This window comes from Bombus huntii, chromosome 10 (assembly GCF_024542735.1).
Source record: "Bombus huntii isolate Logan2020A chromosome 10, iyBomHunt1.1, whole genome shotgun sequence".
Taxonomy (NCBI): domain Eukaryota; kingdom Metazoa; phylum Arthropoda; class Insecta; order Hymenoptera; family Apidae; genus Bombus; species Bombus huntii.
In genome coordinates this window covers 7,761,083-7,779,031 of record NC_066247.1, presented here as the reverse complement: position 1 = coordinate 7,779,031, position 17,949 = coordinate 7,761,083, and the positions used below count along the sequence as shown (strand labels likewise).

At 42.7% G+C, this 17,949-nt stretch overlaps 1 protein-coding gene across 7 annotated transcripts in view; it reads left to right on the top strand.

The window, feature by feature from the left end:
• The window catches only part of LOC126869909 (serine proteinase stubble-like), a 77,199-nt gene that overhangs the window by 37,399 nt on the left and 21,851 nt on the right, over positions 1–17,949 (top strand). Inside the window, exon 1 of one of the 7 annotated variants that reach the window (XM_050627089.1) lies at positions 11,579–12,773. The exons of 5 other annotated variants lie outside the window; for them this stretch is intronic. The gene's annotated coding sequence lies outside the window, so the exon portion shown is untranslated. Of the gene's footprint in view, positions 1–11,578; positions 12,774–17,949 lie in introns of those variants that run through there. One more of the 7 variants, XM_050627087.1, reaches the window with a different exon arrangement.

Sequence of the window (17,949 nt, the reverse complement as noted above, 5' to 3'; positions counted from 1 at the left end):
CGGGACGGACAGGTGCACCGGTACACGCATTCTCTTTGCATTGTTCGTCGCGACCCGGTGCATCTCTCGAACGGCATCTTCGCGAAGCTGGAACGGGTATACCCACGCTTTATGCAAATTGAAGGACCATGTACCCGATCCTTGCCCCTGGATCGGTCTAACCGTGTGTACACTGTTACCGCTGGACACGACGTGTCCTCCGTAAGGATGTAAAACCAGCTGGAACATCGCGGATAGAGGAATATGCCAGGGAATGTTACTTCGAAATTGTTTCGTGGAAATGTTCTCGATTTTAATCGAGAATTTAGAGTCGTCGCTTATATCGTCATTTACTACACGTGTTAATTAATTCGATGTCTTTTTAATACTGGAACTATCTTCGCATCGATCAAAAATTTAGGTTGATCGTTTATTTATTTATTAGTTGTGTTAATTAATTCGGCAGATTTTTTGATATTAGAAATGTCTTGACTTTAATTGAAAATTTACATTCATCACGTGTACTACAATCATTTATTATATGTGTTAATTAATTCGCTGGCTTTTTAATAATGGAATTACCGAGCTTTAATGCGCACCTTGATATAATATATGTTGTCTGCGTATGATTTATAATTAAAATGATATGATACGAAGACAAATAAGTAGGTATACCTATCTATATAAATTGTCTAAAATATTTGTAAATGTAGCTTTCTTGAATTTAATTTGGTTAAAACTTTCGTAATAATAAAAATCAGATACGCATTCCTACAATTATAGATAAAATACCGATTAAATAATCGTGAACGAATCAAATAATTTATTCTCGATATATTGGTTTAAAAATAATCAGCTGCATAGCCGCTCAAGTATATATTAAATTTCGCATCTTTCGTAACCTTCGCTGACGATTTGTTAATTCGCCGAATGGTCGACGAGTTTCAGGAAGGAATCGGCGAACGAGCATGAAATAACCGAGGTCGTGATCGTTCCCGTCCCTTGCGTTTACCAGTCGAGTCGGATTAAAATTATTAATCTCTAGCACGGCACCTAATTGTTTGGCCGACGAATTTATCATGGCACGGCGGGTAGGCAAGGCAGATTTAATTGCACCTACCTCGCAAGGACTAATTAAAGAAAGGCAAGGAGAATGCCCCTTCTCTCTATCTTTCTCTGTGGTAGAACGTGTACGTCTACGTGTACGATAGCATCGTCTAAACGGAACTAACGAGCGAGTTGCTCTTAATACGCGCGCGAGCGAACACACTCCCTGCCATTTGGACGCGAAAGAGCGGGATAATATCCCTCGAGAGAGATCCACATAGAGACCAGTATTGTCGAGAGTACACGTACAGGTCCGCGAGTTGTCCATTCAACGCCGATAATCGCTGTTATGCTTCCAACTTTCTCCAAATTAGCGATGGAACGCCACACACCGTCTGGCTCCTCGCATTAGATAGGGTTGCTCCATCGTTTTCCTTTTACTTTCGTGCCTATTGTTGGATGGGAGGATCCATCTTGAAGGGAAATCGTAGCTCGCGTGTCTGCGAGCTTGTCAGGGGAAATTGCCTCGGAAAATTGTGCGTTTTCAAGACGCACGCATGGAAAGTTCGCGTTAGTTTTGGAAGTGGAAGTTCAGAAACGTGAGAGTTTCTCAAACTCTTTGACTTTTTGTGTGCATTTTGGAAGAACTTCAAGGTGTTAAGAGTCTTTAATACATACGTAAAAGAGATGAAAATAGGTCAAACAGAGAATAGATAAATAGGTAGGACAGTACGTTTGTATTCGTTTACGTTTCTCTAAACTACATAAATATCCGTAACCTTATCGCATCCATTTTCATTAACGCCATTGTGCTGTCATTGTCGATCTATCTCACGTTTACCAAATCACTCTCACTTTCACACGCCATTCTCCCAAAAGCCACGACTAAACCAGCAAAATAACGCTCGCGCACAAAGAAGATAAATGTGGGAAAATAAATCTTCGAAGCGTAAGAACGTGCCAAACACAGTTCGCGTCTCACCAACGCGTAACCGCCCAGCCAGCTTCCGCTTAATGGCAGCAATACCGTGTTATTACGCGTAATTTCGTGGCGAGAGGCCATCAACTGTCGAAGTCGGTCATGAACACGGTCCTACGCCACTTCGAATCATTTCACCGCGGAGGACCCTCGACAACTTTTGCCCAGAACTCTCGCCATCCGCATGTGGAACGATTTTCGGCCGTAAACCATCAGTTTTAAGCGATCGTATAATCGTCGAAGAAGAGACGGGGTCCCGACTCGAATTCGGGACGAAGCTGTATATTCGTTTCTCGTGTAATATAATTTCGTCGCAGAGAGAGGCCAGTCTTTCCCGAAAGTCGTCTCGGACGATAATCGTATCGAGGGAAAGGGTCGTCATGGCGTTCAGCTACCACGCTCGTAATTAAAAGCTCGCCGGAGAAACGACTTCCGTGAAATCTCGTCGAGAGAACTCTCTGCCTCGACGCTGATTATTTAGACTCGGGTCGTTACCTCGATATCGCGACATTTCCTCTCCAATTCAGAGGGTTAAACAGCCACGTTTTCGACATTCTCCGTACTTTGCTCTAAATGCGACTCTTCAGCTTCTGTATGGAACGTGGACGATTCGTTAGCTGCGATTTTAAGCCAAATTCCTCTGGTTTAGCTTCGTTTCGCCATGGAATAGGCGAGAGGTGAAGCTGCCACGTGACATTGGCGTTCGCTAAACTGCGAGTTTCTCGAGAATTTGTAGGAATTTTGTCGTTTTCTTCTCGATTACCGATGATCTTATATCGTAAGCCATATAAGCCATGGCTTACATTAATTAATTCCGAGCAGGGAGAAGTATGAGTATGAAAATCATTTTTGGAATTACACTAGGTACGAATTGTAGAGTTCATCGAGCATTGCAAAACGTTGATAGGATTTTACCTGTTGAGGTTATTCGGTGTGTAAACAGAGAAAACACGTGGATAAATTGTAAGGTAGAAAATATATTTAAATAGAAGTGTAATAAGTAAAAATACAATTTGAGCTGGTCCAGATCCGCACGCTAGCTGTGTTACCTAATAACTGAAAAACCCCGAAGCCAACATCGCCTGTCTACTGTTTATGGCCTGACTTCGTCGCAGTCTTTTGTCTACACGCTGTCGATGGCTTCAGTGCTTGAGAAAACTAAAAAAGACCAGATGTAGAGTTTTCTTAGAAGTGGTAACCACTTCAACATTACCAAATGAGCTTTCGTTTCTTAGATATCTGTGTTTAGTTTCGACGATCTCTTTACAGCTATCGACGCTAAAAATTTGTATCTACTAAAAAAATCGAAATGAAAAATTGTTTCGCAAGTGTCGATATTTGCATCAAATACGTCACTAAAAACTTGGTGAACTAAGTAAAAAATAAACATAAACTTGTAGCTATCAAGTATGATAATAATCAGTTTTTTAAATACGATTCTAAGCTAACAAGGATCCGATCTAGGATCACAAAGAGTGATCATACATAGAGAAAAGGGGAAGCAGAATACCGTGAAAACGCTGGTGAAAAGCAATTAACGAACTGTTCTATGCAGAGGCTAGGCCGCCTCTTAAAACGTGAGTTATTAACTCGATGGCAAAGGACGAGAAGGGGATCCGGTAATTGCCCGCTCGGCTAAGAGTTTATCTACCTCGTGGTTCGTGCACGTCGTCGTGGACTTTCGTTGGGGGATTAGTAAGAGTAAAACGTAACGCTCGGAGACATCGATTAACGGTAACGGTAAGCGACTTACTCGTCCGGTATTCCTGCGGTGCACGCGCGTGCACGCTTTCGAAGGCTGTTCGCCTCGGGTATCGATTTTCAGCGACGCGCCCCGTCGAATGCGCGCGATTAATTATCGAAACGCGCAGCTATTCACCACTCGATTAATTAAAATCGAACCGAGTCGGTGAATCGATCCGCACGACGAACTCTGATATGAATTTTAGCGACTGAATTTGTCGCCGAATTGTCGGATGAAAGCTACATCGATCAACTTCAGAAATTGAAAATTGGAGAAGAGCGATGAAGTTATAAATTTTATTATTATTGGTAATTTGATTTTATGATACCTACCTCCTTATGATAAATGAGAATCAAATATTTGATCTTTGAGAATATCGAATGAAATATCAGTTGTGTACGTAAACAATGAAATAGAGAAGTTTATAGAAAACGACGATTGTAGCGTACTTTTACGTGGGTGAAAAGGAAGTCGAAGCGATGTTAATCGAGATCGATGATCGGAATGAGCAAACAAACATGAAAGTAAGAGTGGGAAAAGAATGAAATTCATCAGCAGAGAAATCACGCTGGATCAGCCTCGAGTGTAATGATTCAATAAGAAAGTTTTGCTTAATCTCGTGTAAAGAAAGAGAGTACCATAAATCGTTTTGTAAAATGAGGCATGCAGCTTCTACGAATCTTTGAATACCTTTTTACCTCTTTTAACTTGTATACTCTATCTAATAATTTCTGTACATACTAATCGCATACTGTACATTTCTAATCGCAACTCCGAATCTAATTGATTTTGCTGTATTCGATTTTCAAACGAATACCGATAGAACGTTTGCGTCGAATCTCGTGGATGGTATTTCAATTTTAATACTATCGACGGTAATTCCAAATAGCAAACGATCGTTACAGAGGGTTTCGAGCACGGTTTAAACGAAGATTGCCACACGATGTATCATAGAAACGGTGATAAAGGCAGGTAGCATGTTCTACAAAACGTGTATCACTTGTTCCGCAATTAAAGCTGCTACCCATTGGCGCGATAGTTGCACTGATAGCGCGTCGATAAGCATCGATACAAATTAAACGTTTACTCTGTAACGATGTTCCAGTGCAACGTCGACTACCGATCGTGAGAGTTTTCCCACGAAACTTATCATCACCCGCGAATTTTCTCCCTTATCTTGTCTTACGTTCAATCTCGTTGATCGAGGAATTTATCCTACATAAACTTTGTAAAATTCCCGAGGAAATCCAGCCGAACTGCCCTACTTTTCGTTTTCGTTGAAATCTTCGTTAATTAATTCACGCTGATCAGAACTTGCGAGGTTTTGCGTTCCAGGATAAGGAAGCATAATTTCTAAATTATAACGTTAATATTATCTAAATATCTGAGTATGGAATTGCTATATGCTCTCTAAAACTCAATGAATTTAAAAGAAAGCTAGGTTAGCATTCCGTTATTTCATATCTAAGTTATGATATCAATGGCATATATCTGACGAGTGAAAAATTAATACAGAATAATATCATCATCGATATCGAACAACATTAATTCCAAATTAATAACAAAATGAACAGAAGATTCGATGCAACTACAATTAAAAAAGTGATTCGAAATTTCTGATCGATAGCGTATATCGTTTAAAGCGAAGTTTCTAAATAAAAACACGTCGGTGTATAAAGGGAAAAAGAAAGCCGGTTTATTCGGTTCAGCAATCTCGCGATCGTTCACGAAGCTCGCCGCGTTCCGTCAAATCGAGTCCGACAGATTTACCGAGGAATCATGCAAATCATGCGTCTGCTCGGCACTATCATCATTTCAGGTATTTCCACGGTGCACGAGCAACCAGCCTGGCTGACTGGCTGCCACGAAAAAGTTAATCGAAAACTAATTTTCGGCGCGTTCTCTTTACCTCGCCACTTTCACTCGATTAGACGGCGTGGCCCTTTAAAAACGTTCATTCCGGAGATACCGTGCAAGAGGATGGGACACCAGGCGGCTGTGTATACACTTAGCAGGAAAAACAAGCCCCCCCAGATACTGGTCTACCCTTTACAGCCTGCTTGAGAATAAGATTTAATTCACGATAGGGCCAGCCTTTCGCTACCAGCACCGTAATCACTCGGACACGTTGATGTATCGCGCGTCCCAGGGCCCCAACTCGCGTACGTTGCTTTAATTACGGGCCTGCGAGCCCAGACTCCCTACACCAACTCATTCAAATTTGGCCCGGATACCCTCTGTCCGCGTTCCGGCCTGGGTACCCGCTGTCGGAAAGTAAAATTGGAATTTCGTGCTGGTCGTGCCACCGGTTGACGCGATGCTCCCGTTTTTCTCCTGCACATCGGGGACAGACAGGAGAGGAGGTTTTCTTCTTTTATTCGTGCGTCAGCTTTTGGTTATGAATCGTGAGGAGATTGCAATATGTACGGGTTCCTTGAGTTCTTGGAATTTTGAAGAAGTTATATCGCGCGTTATTCTGTACCTTTCTGCACCTTTGAATTTTCTACCAATTCTTCCGCAGACTAAGCATTTATAATTCTGATATAGTTTGCAGTTTTAACGTATAGTTATTATAGTTTTATATTTTACAGTATTATTACAGCTTTAATGTTAATTTGAGAGCATACTATATCAAAGTTTAATAGTATTCGTAGTTGTCGCAAATAAAAATTTGCACTTCTTAGTGTCTACAAAATCTAAATTTCACAACTATCGGTTCTATACTTTTATCTTCTTTTTAAACCATCCACAAGTTGGAAATACATATTATAATGGGATGGATAACAGAAGCACAAAGTCTCGCACATAGTTTGAATAAATCTGACAAGTGCAACAGTACGACCCGACATTAACATTCGCGTGAAAGTATACGAGGCAAGAGGAGAATGCGGTCCGTGGTATTGTCAGTCGGCCGAGATCGATCCGTTCGCCGCGATATAATTGAATATATCGATGGCGGGACGCGGCCAAGTAACCTCGAAATTCGATGCTGTATCGGCTGGTCGATTCGAATATTCGCATCGGATGTCCGACGGGTAACAGATACGCGCTTTCAGACGCAGAATGTAAGCCGGCCGGCTAACCTAGAATATCTCCTTGTTATGGCTTGACTAAGAGATTCTAGCAATTAGTCGTGAATCTTAACGATGCTCTCGGTGCATCAACCACGCCTAAGTCTCGCATAGAGATTCTACTGCTGATCTTGTCGGTGCTATCGCCCTCGATAGAGATCCATTTTAATTTATCCGGCATCGCGTAGCTAAGCTAGCCTGCTAAGCTGCTAGATCGTAATCGAGCGATCGTTGTCTTCGGATCTACAAGATTCGATAGTTAGCCTGGAATACGAAGAAAGAAGAAAAAAGGAAAGCTCTAACGACTGATTCGAGGAGAAACTCTATCGGCTCGAAGCTTATTATCGATCACGTTTTCACTCGAACTATACGAGACTTGTAGTAACACGCTGATTAATAATTAATATATATGTATCGTTACGGAAATTTTAAAGCAGATTGGAAGAAGCGTACAATGTTACTCGCGATCTCCTCTTGTCAAGAATACTTCCAAATTTTCACTATCTTTTTGTTCAAATACAATTCTACAAATAGTTTCTTCAAAACGGTATATATTCAGTTAATTTTCATGATTATTATTACACTGATTATTACGAAGTCGAAGTGAAATTATCTGGTTCTAAAAACATGAACATTAATCAGATATCGTGATACTGAAATTAAGAAATCTTCGGGAAATGTACTCGATGAGTTTCGCTTCTAATTGGCACAATTAACGACGAGACAAAGAATAACAGACATTGATTCGATTCAAATCTGACAGAAAATTCATTTCATATGCCGCGGATGCAATATGTAGAGCGTTGATAGAGAAACAGAAGGTGGAACCGAATATCATGGATCGACCGAGGCCTCGAAAAAAGATCGAGGCAAGATAGGTGGCTGAATGAGGAGGATACGATGGACGGAAGCTCCAGACGAGTTAGCAGGGACGCGAGAAGGCGGAAAGATGGACGGTGCCGTGTCATTAGAGAGTGCTGGGTACGTGCCGGTCGATAGAGGAGGGATAACATTCCTGCTTCTGTCGATAGATCGATCATCGTATCGTTCTGCCCTCCTATCCTTCTACTCTCTTTCTCTGCGTTTCGCCACTTTTTCTATTCTGCCAGCTCATCTCTCGCGTGTTTCGTGGTATTTCTCTGGAGTAACGGCCGCCCGTTGCAGCCTCTCGTCACTCGGCTCCGTTCAATTGGCTACAGCTCGATTCTCCTCAAGTTTTTCACCATTTCTCAGCGGCAGATCGATTGTTCTATCCGCCGGTGATCGATTGGAAACCGAAGAAGAACGGATCGCGAACCACGAGTGTGAGAGATGGACCAACTTGGAGGAAATGACAGTTTTTGTTAAGGTCGAGTCTTCTGGGCATCCTCTACAGTTTCTTAGGAAAGAAGTAACGTTATGGCACTTTTCAATCCGCGAACATTACCGTGCAGATACCAATAAATTCCTCGAGAAACTATATTCTTTGCTGGAATCAGCTTCTAGTATTTAAGCAATCGATCGTAAATATCGTGAACTTTTAGATTCATTACGATCAATGCATATCGATTAGCTCATCTATGACTTTCTAGTTGAATTACATCTTGTCGAAACTAACTATCCGGGTAGTTCATATTTTTAACAGTATCATTTTTGTATATTTTTTAAACTTTAAACAGTGCCATATATATTTGCCGTTTATTCTAGTTTTAATTAAACCAAAATCACGTTTGCCAAATACCAGCGTGTAACTAAAGTTCGGTCAGCCATGCGCACGTGGTGGAAATTAAACGCCGTTGTTCATAATGAAACGTGTTCACGTGGCACGGACGATCGAGCAACAAACGGATTCTCTCGGTCGCTTTTCCCGTCGGTTTTCGTCCCGTTCCTTCAGATTGCTCCATTTTGATCGCGGCGTTTCGCCGTCACGCGTCGGTGCGCTTCGAATTAATTAATATAGGCTGGTATCATTGGAGCGGTAAGAAGCGAAATAGCTCTCTTTTTTCAGCAAAAAGGAAACAGCTCGACCATCAGGTTCAGAGCCGGTACTCTCATTATACGAGTTGTCTTATCGAACGATAACTTTCTCGATACCCGCCTCTGCCTTCTACTCCTCTTCCTCTTTCTTTCTTTACTTCTTTTCCATCTTTTCCTTCCTCCAGCTCTCGCGTCGTTTTTCTTCCGCTTTACTTCGTACCTATTCCATTGTCGAACAAATAACAATGTACGATAGACTGGAGAGAAATATAACATGAATAATAAATATAGTAAATATGGTATTCGTAGATATAATATGAATCATCGACTTTTATGCACGCGTTATCTTAATATTCTAATTAAAAATACTTAAGCGCTTAGAAGGTAAGGTAAAATAGACAAAAATTAAGCGGTAGAATATGACTAAAATGATGGGTCGAATTTTTCTCGGTCAGACAGCTGTCTGCGAGATACACTGCGAGATACGAAAAACAGAAGAAAGCTCACGTGCAAACTGGCCTTTACTTGAATGGGCCACAGCACTTCCTCCACGCCACGGGAGAGTTACCGCTAATCTGCACTCGCGCTCAGCTGGTGCTACCACCGCGTTTACATGAACCGCGTTACCACCGCCCGTGAACATGAATTAATTTCACCGTGTCGCCATTTTTGTAACAATTCATTTAGAGTAGGAGCCTGCTTCTGTTAGATAACAGAACACTCGCGGAATGTTACACGTTTCGTGTAACGCAGGAGGGAAAAATTGCTTCAGTACGCGTGGGACATAGTGTATAAATTTACAGAGTACAGTGAGAAATTATGTGCACACTTGTGCATGAATTTTACTGCAATTAAATTTTTACTCTTTACTCTTATTCTGTATAGTGTAGAAACGAAGAGTATGCTGAATTCCTACGTATACTACGAATTTGTTTTATTGCATATTTTTAGGTTGTTCTGTTATTGGTTTAGATAATAACGTAGTAGTAAGTATGTAGTAAAGTAGCAAGTGTTTTTTTTTTTTTTTTATGAAACAGGTATAAGGAAGAACTGTATTTGTCTAGAGAGCTTTCAAATTTGTATAACAAATACATATAATGGATGTGTCTTAGGCCAAAGTGGCACAGTAATGGCCTTGACAGCAGAGTTATTGTTAGGAATTTGCTTGAAACAAACAATGAAAGTTAAGTTCTTGTTCCTGCTGAAATTATACATTTTATATACCATCCTTTGTACCATTCTCCCTTTAAACCTCTCAATTCCGAAATACCTATTCAAACAGCCCTCACAGAAAACAAAACAAAGTTCCAATTAACTGAAATTACATTTCAAACTGCGTGTTACCGCTTACTCGCCCTTTTACCCAAGGCTTTTCAAAAGCTTTCGTATATATACATATGTATACAATCTAAAACGATACACTTGGGTGCACGTATCCAGATTCCAGCTTGCGTCGAGCTGCGCGCAAAAAATTTCGCATCGTACGGTTCGCAAAACGTGTTGAGCAGGTGGGGAAGGGCCGGTGGCCGCGACGCCGCGGCCGATGCGCGAGTTGCCTCGCAATTAGTGGAAATAATTTCGTCGTTAATTGCGTCACGGGCTGGCGGCTGCATGTTTTCTCCGTTGCGCCGTTTCGTTTCTTCTCGCCTACCGCGTTCCGTGTCCCCTCGAGCCCAGCAATCCGCTTTCTTGCTTTCTGAACGCGTTTCGAGCCACCACATCCTATCGTTTCGCGAAGCGTACCGCTGCGAGCTGGCCTCGTTATCATCGTTCGATCCTCGAGGAAGCGAAGACTGACACGCGCTGGACGTGATTTTGATAGATGACCGCGCGAATAATTCACGCGCGCGAAATGCAAATGCGATCCTTCGCTCCCCTCGAGAGATGAGCATCGAGCACAATGAGAAGCGTTCGGCCTAGTTCTGAGAGTAGAGTACGTTTACTAGGTAGATAGACGAGAGGCAAGTTTCGTGTATATACGATCCATTCTTCGAGACACGGGTGGAATTCGTATACGAATCAGGCGACCGTTTCGATACGTCACGCTGTCGGATCCTAGGACCAGCGTAACGCAACGACGAGTTTATCTGCTGGAACATCTGTTAAATTTCTACCGTTGCTTTTTGTCAAGCCGCAACGTCGTCGGTTTGTATATCGCTGGTGGCTAAATATGTGGACTACTTGTTGGAACCTCCTTTCGTCGAACTATTAATGAGAAAGAAAAACGAACGAGAGCCTGTATACAAATCGTCAGATCTGTCACGTTCTTGAAACCATATATCATATCATTACTACAAAAGCGATTATACTCGATAAATTGTAGTTTAGCTTTTTATTGTCATTTTTTATTATGCGAGAATTCTCTAGCACTTTTATTGCTGTCAGTTTTATTCCTATCCGTCAATTCTCTTTATTCTTATCAGCTTGTATCAGCCCCGTTCGTTCTAATTTTAGTTGTCTTTGTTTAATAAAAAAGGTATGATTCGACGCGTCCATCGATAAACACCATTTAACGAAAGAACAGCGAAATCACGTAACAACTCTGTCCAGACTAATTCTAGTTACCAGTGACTTTTCGTAATTCAAAAGTACCGTTTACGATCACGTAGAGAAAATTCACATATCGACTCTGTTCATCCTAATTTTAACTATCTTTGACTGTTGACGAGTGGAAAGTACCGTTCGGGAAACAATCGTATAGCCCAATTCACGAACACACGAAAGTGTATCGAGTCCAGCTGACTGGAGCGCCGAGTCGAACGGGAGCGCATGCCGGGTCGATTTTGACATATTTCCCCGGATGACCTTGAATAGCCGAAGACGCCGCGACGGCCTAAGAGGATCGGCGCTGGAAGAAGGACGAGTGACGGTGGCGATAGTAGTTAGCGGTAGAAAAGAAGAGGGTGAACGAAGAAGGGAGAAGGAGAAGGAGAAAAGAGGGCCGGTGGAACGAGAGAGAGGAACGAAGCAGCCAGGAGGAACGAGACGAGGAAGGCCGATGATGGCTACGATGGTGATGGTCAGTGGTTGTATACCGGTTAAGCCGTTCAGTGCCAGGCCGGCGTCCGTCACGGTTAAACCTCGACTACTCGGTCGTTCGATCTCTCGTAGACCAATCGAATCCTCCGGGATTCCTTCCTTCCATCTGGGGATCGTCGCCTGGACCAACTCGATGCACCAGGTCATCCAGTCGTCCTTTAAACTGGTGCACACCAACTTGGCCAATTTCAATTTCTTTCGAGAACCTATTTAGTTTCCTATCGAATTATATAGTGATACCTAGAGAATTCAATTCGTGACCCGTAACTGGATCAGTTTAATTGGCAAAAAAGAGAGAGAACAGATATAATCGTTGGAATTTTATATGGAAGATTCTTGACCCGGAGTTATACAATATTTGTGATGATATCGAACGACCGTTTTCGCGAAGGATTCCTCGAGGCAGCCGTCGGAACTCGATCTACTGCGATCTAACGAAGACAGAAACCGTTCTCGACCCCCCGGAAATTAAATACAACGGTTCATCGGCGTGGATCTCGAATTCTATCCGTCTGAGTCATAGGCCTCTCCTTAGAGAGGAAGCGATTCTCGCATCAATCAGCGGTTCCTCTGATCCGATATATCTGGACCAAACCTTTCTACGTCACCAGTGATTCACCAGAAAGCAAATCCGAATGTGTACCAAATGTTCGACCTTCTAGGTCCGACATTGATCAGACAATTTCAACGATCCTTCAAAATGGACATGTGATTAGGACATGTGAATGTGTGAAAGGACTAAAGAGAGACTCATCTAGAAACGAAGGAAGGAATTGGTGAAAAATTTGGGGCGGTAGAGGTGTTTCAGAATGGCGAGTGACATGGCGATCCGCGGGTCATCGGGCAGCGGGAATCGAAGCAACCAGCCATCGGGATACCAGGATTCGGAGCGAGCGCGGATGAAGTAATTACGAGGACTGACCAGTCACGGACCAGTCTGATCCCACGGGAGATCCAGGTACTTCTTCCGCGTGTCTCTCATTCTTCCGTGCTTTCTTCAGAAAATCGTGTTCGTTCCTCGCGCTGCTGATCGAAGCTCAATACTCTCTCTCTCTCTCTTTCTCTCTTTCTCGCGCGCGCGCGCGCCAACGTGCCGATCCATCGTTTCTCGCCTTGGTACAACTTCATCCGCAGCAAAGACGGAACACAAGCTGCGAACCGGACGGAATTCGATGAATCGGCCGCGATTACCCTCGCCTTCGCCACTGTTTCCTCCTTTTTAGGTGTCGTTAACCTTCTCTTCTTCTGGTGCTATAATAGTCGAATGTGATCGATATACTATTCTATTTTCAACAGGGCTAATTTGTGGTCGATATATCTACTAGTGGAGATGTAGATAGGTTTTAGGTGGAGTTTCACAGTTTTACGTACAGCTTTAGGTACAATATTTGATTGTTCGTTGGTGATATAGTGATTCTTGTTTTTGATCGAAGCATGGCTAGAAAATGTATGATTTATTTAACTGTAAAATCAACGACAAGGTAGAGTTTATGTGGTTCGAACGACGAGACATTTTTGGTGAAACGAGGATCTCTGGTTATAGTCTTAACAGCCTACCTTTTTTCTCTCTCTTTAACTCGTTAACCGAAGAAGACTGGTTAACCTGAGCTATCGATCTCTTCAACATAATGATTGTTTTCGCTAATTTCTTTATCTGTTTCCCATATCCTCTGCCTTTTTTCTCTTTTCACTTGTCGCTTCGCTTCTGTTAAAAATACGACACACGAAGAGAATCACAATGGAAAAGTAGCTATATAAATACTAAACTATTGGTCAGGTTAATAAGACGGAAGAGCGACGATGTGTCTCGTAAAAGTAAAAGCAGAATAGAATGGCATACCGGAGGTATCGGCTAGACGTTTTGTCCTTTACGACGCAATCTTCTCGTTCGCTTATCTTGTAGCAGACAGGAGGGAAAAACGTGGAAGATTATCAAGGAAAAAAGAGAGAAAGCGAAAGAGAGGACTGATTTTATCCGTGAAAGCAATTGCACGCGGCATACGGACGCGATAAAGCCCGAGCAATTCTGCTACCAGTTACGAGTCCTTGATGGCCGATGCTACTACGATTTCCACGTTACCCGTGGCCACTCGAATACCGTAACGACGCCGAACGTGACTTCGATCGAAAAGTCGTCGTGATACGTCCTGTATCGTCAGCCTGCTCGTTTCCAGTTATCTATTACCGTTGTCATACTTCCGTAATACTTCTTCATTGGCCGTTAATCGCTCGTCCTGCCCTTAGGCCTGGTCCATACTGACGTTCTTATATCCTCGTGCTTCTGAGATTCATTAATTTTTTACAAACAGGAAACGAGTGTAGGTACACCGATATTTGTACATTTACCATATCGTATGCGATATACAAAATATTTTGAAGATCGGTCTTCCGAGTTTTGTGCTAGGTTCACAGTTACGTTTGAAGGTATTGTACTAGTAAGAGTACGATGGCCAGGTTTTTTAAATTCGTGTACGAATACAGGTAGAATATAGATATGTATATAGCACGTGATAAATCGAAAAGCTTGGACTAGAAGAGCGGCAGAGATCAAAGGCAGCAACATGTTGCTACGAACTGCAATCTTCTCTGTCCTCATAGAATTCCACTTTCATCTTCCGTGTTCCGATCGTACATTTATTTTACATGCTGCTCGGAAACGCTCGTGACTCCATGTAGCATCTTATATAGATATATCAAAACTAAAGATAACATCCTGCGATAACGTCCAACTTTTGAAAGACTAGATTGAAATCGAAGATTAACGTCGAAGATTATCTCGATCGATAAAACGTGGAAATTGTATTAAACCTCGATTTCGATGTCGAAGAAAGAAGAAAGCGTAGAAAAGTAACGCCTCGGGTGAACTCGGAAGATGATTGGCAATGGCTGGCAAGCAAAAGAGGAAAGTTAAACGCGCTCGTTGTCGTTTGGTAAATTGTTCATCGACTTTCGAACTAATTACACAGGGACGAGAGTAAATTTATGTTCCCATCGGTGTGAAACCGGCATTAAATACGAAAGTCTAGCTCGGGGGAGTCGAAAGAAAAGTGGTAGACATGCACGTTTATAGATAATACTGGATACACAGTAAATTTGCCTCTGTCTTGAAGCGAGCTATCAGTTTCAATTGGCGTGTCGTATCGTGACCCGGCGTTTCTCCTTGCTCGTTCCAGTAGCCGAGTATTGTCATTATCGACCCGTTCGATGTACCGTAGCGTTGTTACTACGAATAAAATAAATGCTATTAGTTTAATTGTGTATAATAAATTGCTGATTCGTTGCTGATCTATGCGTTTGGACGTCCAGTAGCGTGACACTCTACATTTCGCATTGAAAGCCTGCGTCGAGTTCTATTTATATGGAAAGATATTCTAAATTTATACTTTATACGCTGCCGACCATAATTATTATGTAATTTCCTCGATAAGATTTGTTTCGTTATTTCTACATCCATCAGTATCAAACGCGAAAGAATTTATTATCTCCAATTTTTTTGTTTCGTCCAGCGATAAAGCACATAAAAACTTTTAAACATGAACGTAGGTATTTATACAACTAAACTAGATAAATTCTGAACCCCCAAAGACTCAGCCTATAAAATACATCTATCCATCTAAATTAGACGAACTCTGAAATTCCAGAAACTCGGCCTATGCGATAAAAGATGCACAAAAACAGGGAATCCTGTCGGTCCAACGAAGCGAAAGCTAGCAAATCAAGCGCGGACATTTCTATGGACAGGTTGATCCTCGTATTCACCGATCGTCGTCCTCGATCATTCCTGATCGATCGAATGACGTCGTCGGGGCGCCCGCCATCGATCGCCACCGTTTTATAGGAAGTTACCAGGGCGTTATCTCACGGCGAAATCTGCGGCGCATTCTTCCTTTTTCCGTCGCGGTGCAACGGGATCCCGATGGCTTGATTTCGCGCCTATCGCGGCAAAAACGCCGAGTTATCGTGCGTTCCACCCGCAGAGGGGCCACCGTTTCACGAAGATCGTTGCGTAGCCGACTTGTTCGCTTCGTCTTCTATCATCTAGAAGAATTTATTGATCAATAAAACGTCTCCATTTAATGGGAGCCCCCGTTAATGAACGACATCCTGGTCAATCTTGAAATTTCACAGGTTCGACATACGTAAGATCCTTCGCGAGCTTATTGTGAGCACGAGGGAACACGCGTGCCCGATTATTTTTCTCTTTTTCCGTTCGCGTTCAATAACTGGTTCTGTCTTGTGGTAATTATATTAGTGTACGCGTAACGGGAATTAAAGATCGTTGGGAGTACCTTTATTTTCGTTTTGCCAGGCTAGAGTAATAGAGACGCGTTTTAGGGAATGTGGAGAATGATTCATTGATAAAAGGAATGCAGATATTTGAGTATCCGATACTGCAATATCCGATAGCTGGTTATTTTTGTAAATAGAATCACAAAGTGTACGAGTGAGCAAAGTTCCATGGCAATTAGAGATCCTCAGTTGAAAAGATTGCAAGGATTCCTCTTCGGGATTTTTTTAATTTTCAATCGTTTGCTTTCCTAATTTTCTCTTTTATAATCTAAAGTCTATAATCTAAAATTTAAACTTACATTGGTCACGGTCAATTCATAATGCAGTTACTCGACTGGAAAAATGTAAAACATCCCAATAGCTACCGTAGAACTCAAGCAATGTAACAAAAATAAGGCAACTATAATTTCTCTAACAGAATCTCCAAAAATCGTCATAGTTGGAACAGGTCGTTTAACGGGCAAATGGCCTCGGTAGCCAGAGATCGCGAAACAGTTTATTAGCCGGGCGTGCTATCTGGTATCAGGCAAGCAAGCTCCGATACCTGGTCGTAGCGAGCTTAGTGCCCGCGTGGCAGATTCGTACGCGTTCAGGTCGCGTTCGGTGTACGAGAAACTGGTCTCCGCGACTCTCTATGAATAGAATTAATGGACGGTGATTCCGCGCTTAATCGATGCGAAAGAGAGGACTGCGTGGATCGTGAATGACGAGCCGAGATGTTCGATATCGTTGGCTTCGCAAGAATTTTAATTATTGTCAGCAAACCGTCGTCCACTGCGACTCGAATTAGCAGCGGTGGCCTACGTGGTTCGCCGATAATCGACGATTTATCGTTCGATTCGCCGTCGATCGTCGGTGTCGTCGTCGTTGTCTTTGTATCCGAGATAACGCGTTCCCGAGTGTCGACGTCGTCGCCGCCGCCGCCACCGCCGCTGTCGTCGTTTGGCGAACAGTGGCAAGCAAAACACGCATCGATGCCTTCTGTACGTGCCTCGAAGGCCGCTGGCTTCTTCTCTCTTTCCGCGATTGAGTAACTGTACATCATCGACAACGTCTACGCCGTGCTCGCGTCCCGAAACGAACCGGGGCAAAAAGCGGTCTCGCGCGCCTCGCAAATAACACGGTGGATTATGAATACGCGGGGCAGTTTATTAAGAGACATAAATCGCGCAAAAACCGCCGGCCAATTACGATTCGCTCCAATTCGCTCGGCATTCGCACCCTACGAGTCGATTAACAGTAGTTCGTACGATTTCTACGCGTTCAGCCCTAGACAAAAACTTTGTTTGGTCAACCAATCTACTTGTTAGATCAACGCGTCTTCGAATATCCTCGATAAATAGTTGAATATCCAAGTGTTCGATCCTTACCCCTGGTCGGGTACCTTCTTCCTTACCAGTTCCTCTTTCGTCGACAGGACTACTGTACTTTAATTTCGTTCTCGATTCAGGAATAAAGTACGAAGAGATAGAATATAGCGAAATGGGGAGGAAGGATTTGTTCGGATCAGCGTGAGAATGGACGATACGCGGGATAATAATGAGAAATCGTTAGTCGTGGCACACTCGAAAGCGAACAGCCTTTCCCATGGCAGCGGTAACAACCAAATTCCAGGCTGACGAACTCGCTTCTTCTTCTGCTCCCCTTAATCATCCTCCATTTCCTGCAAAGCTCTGCTACGCCCGCTTGTTAAAACTGCGCGAACGCCTGCAACTGAACAAGCCAGGAAAGACATAAATTAAATTACCGCGGAATCAAGCAGCGAGTCTATAGGTGGAATCATTCGTGAACTCGGAAACCGATGATTTTCGCAAAGCATTACGGAAGAACGAACTTAAGAATAA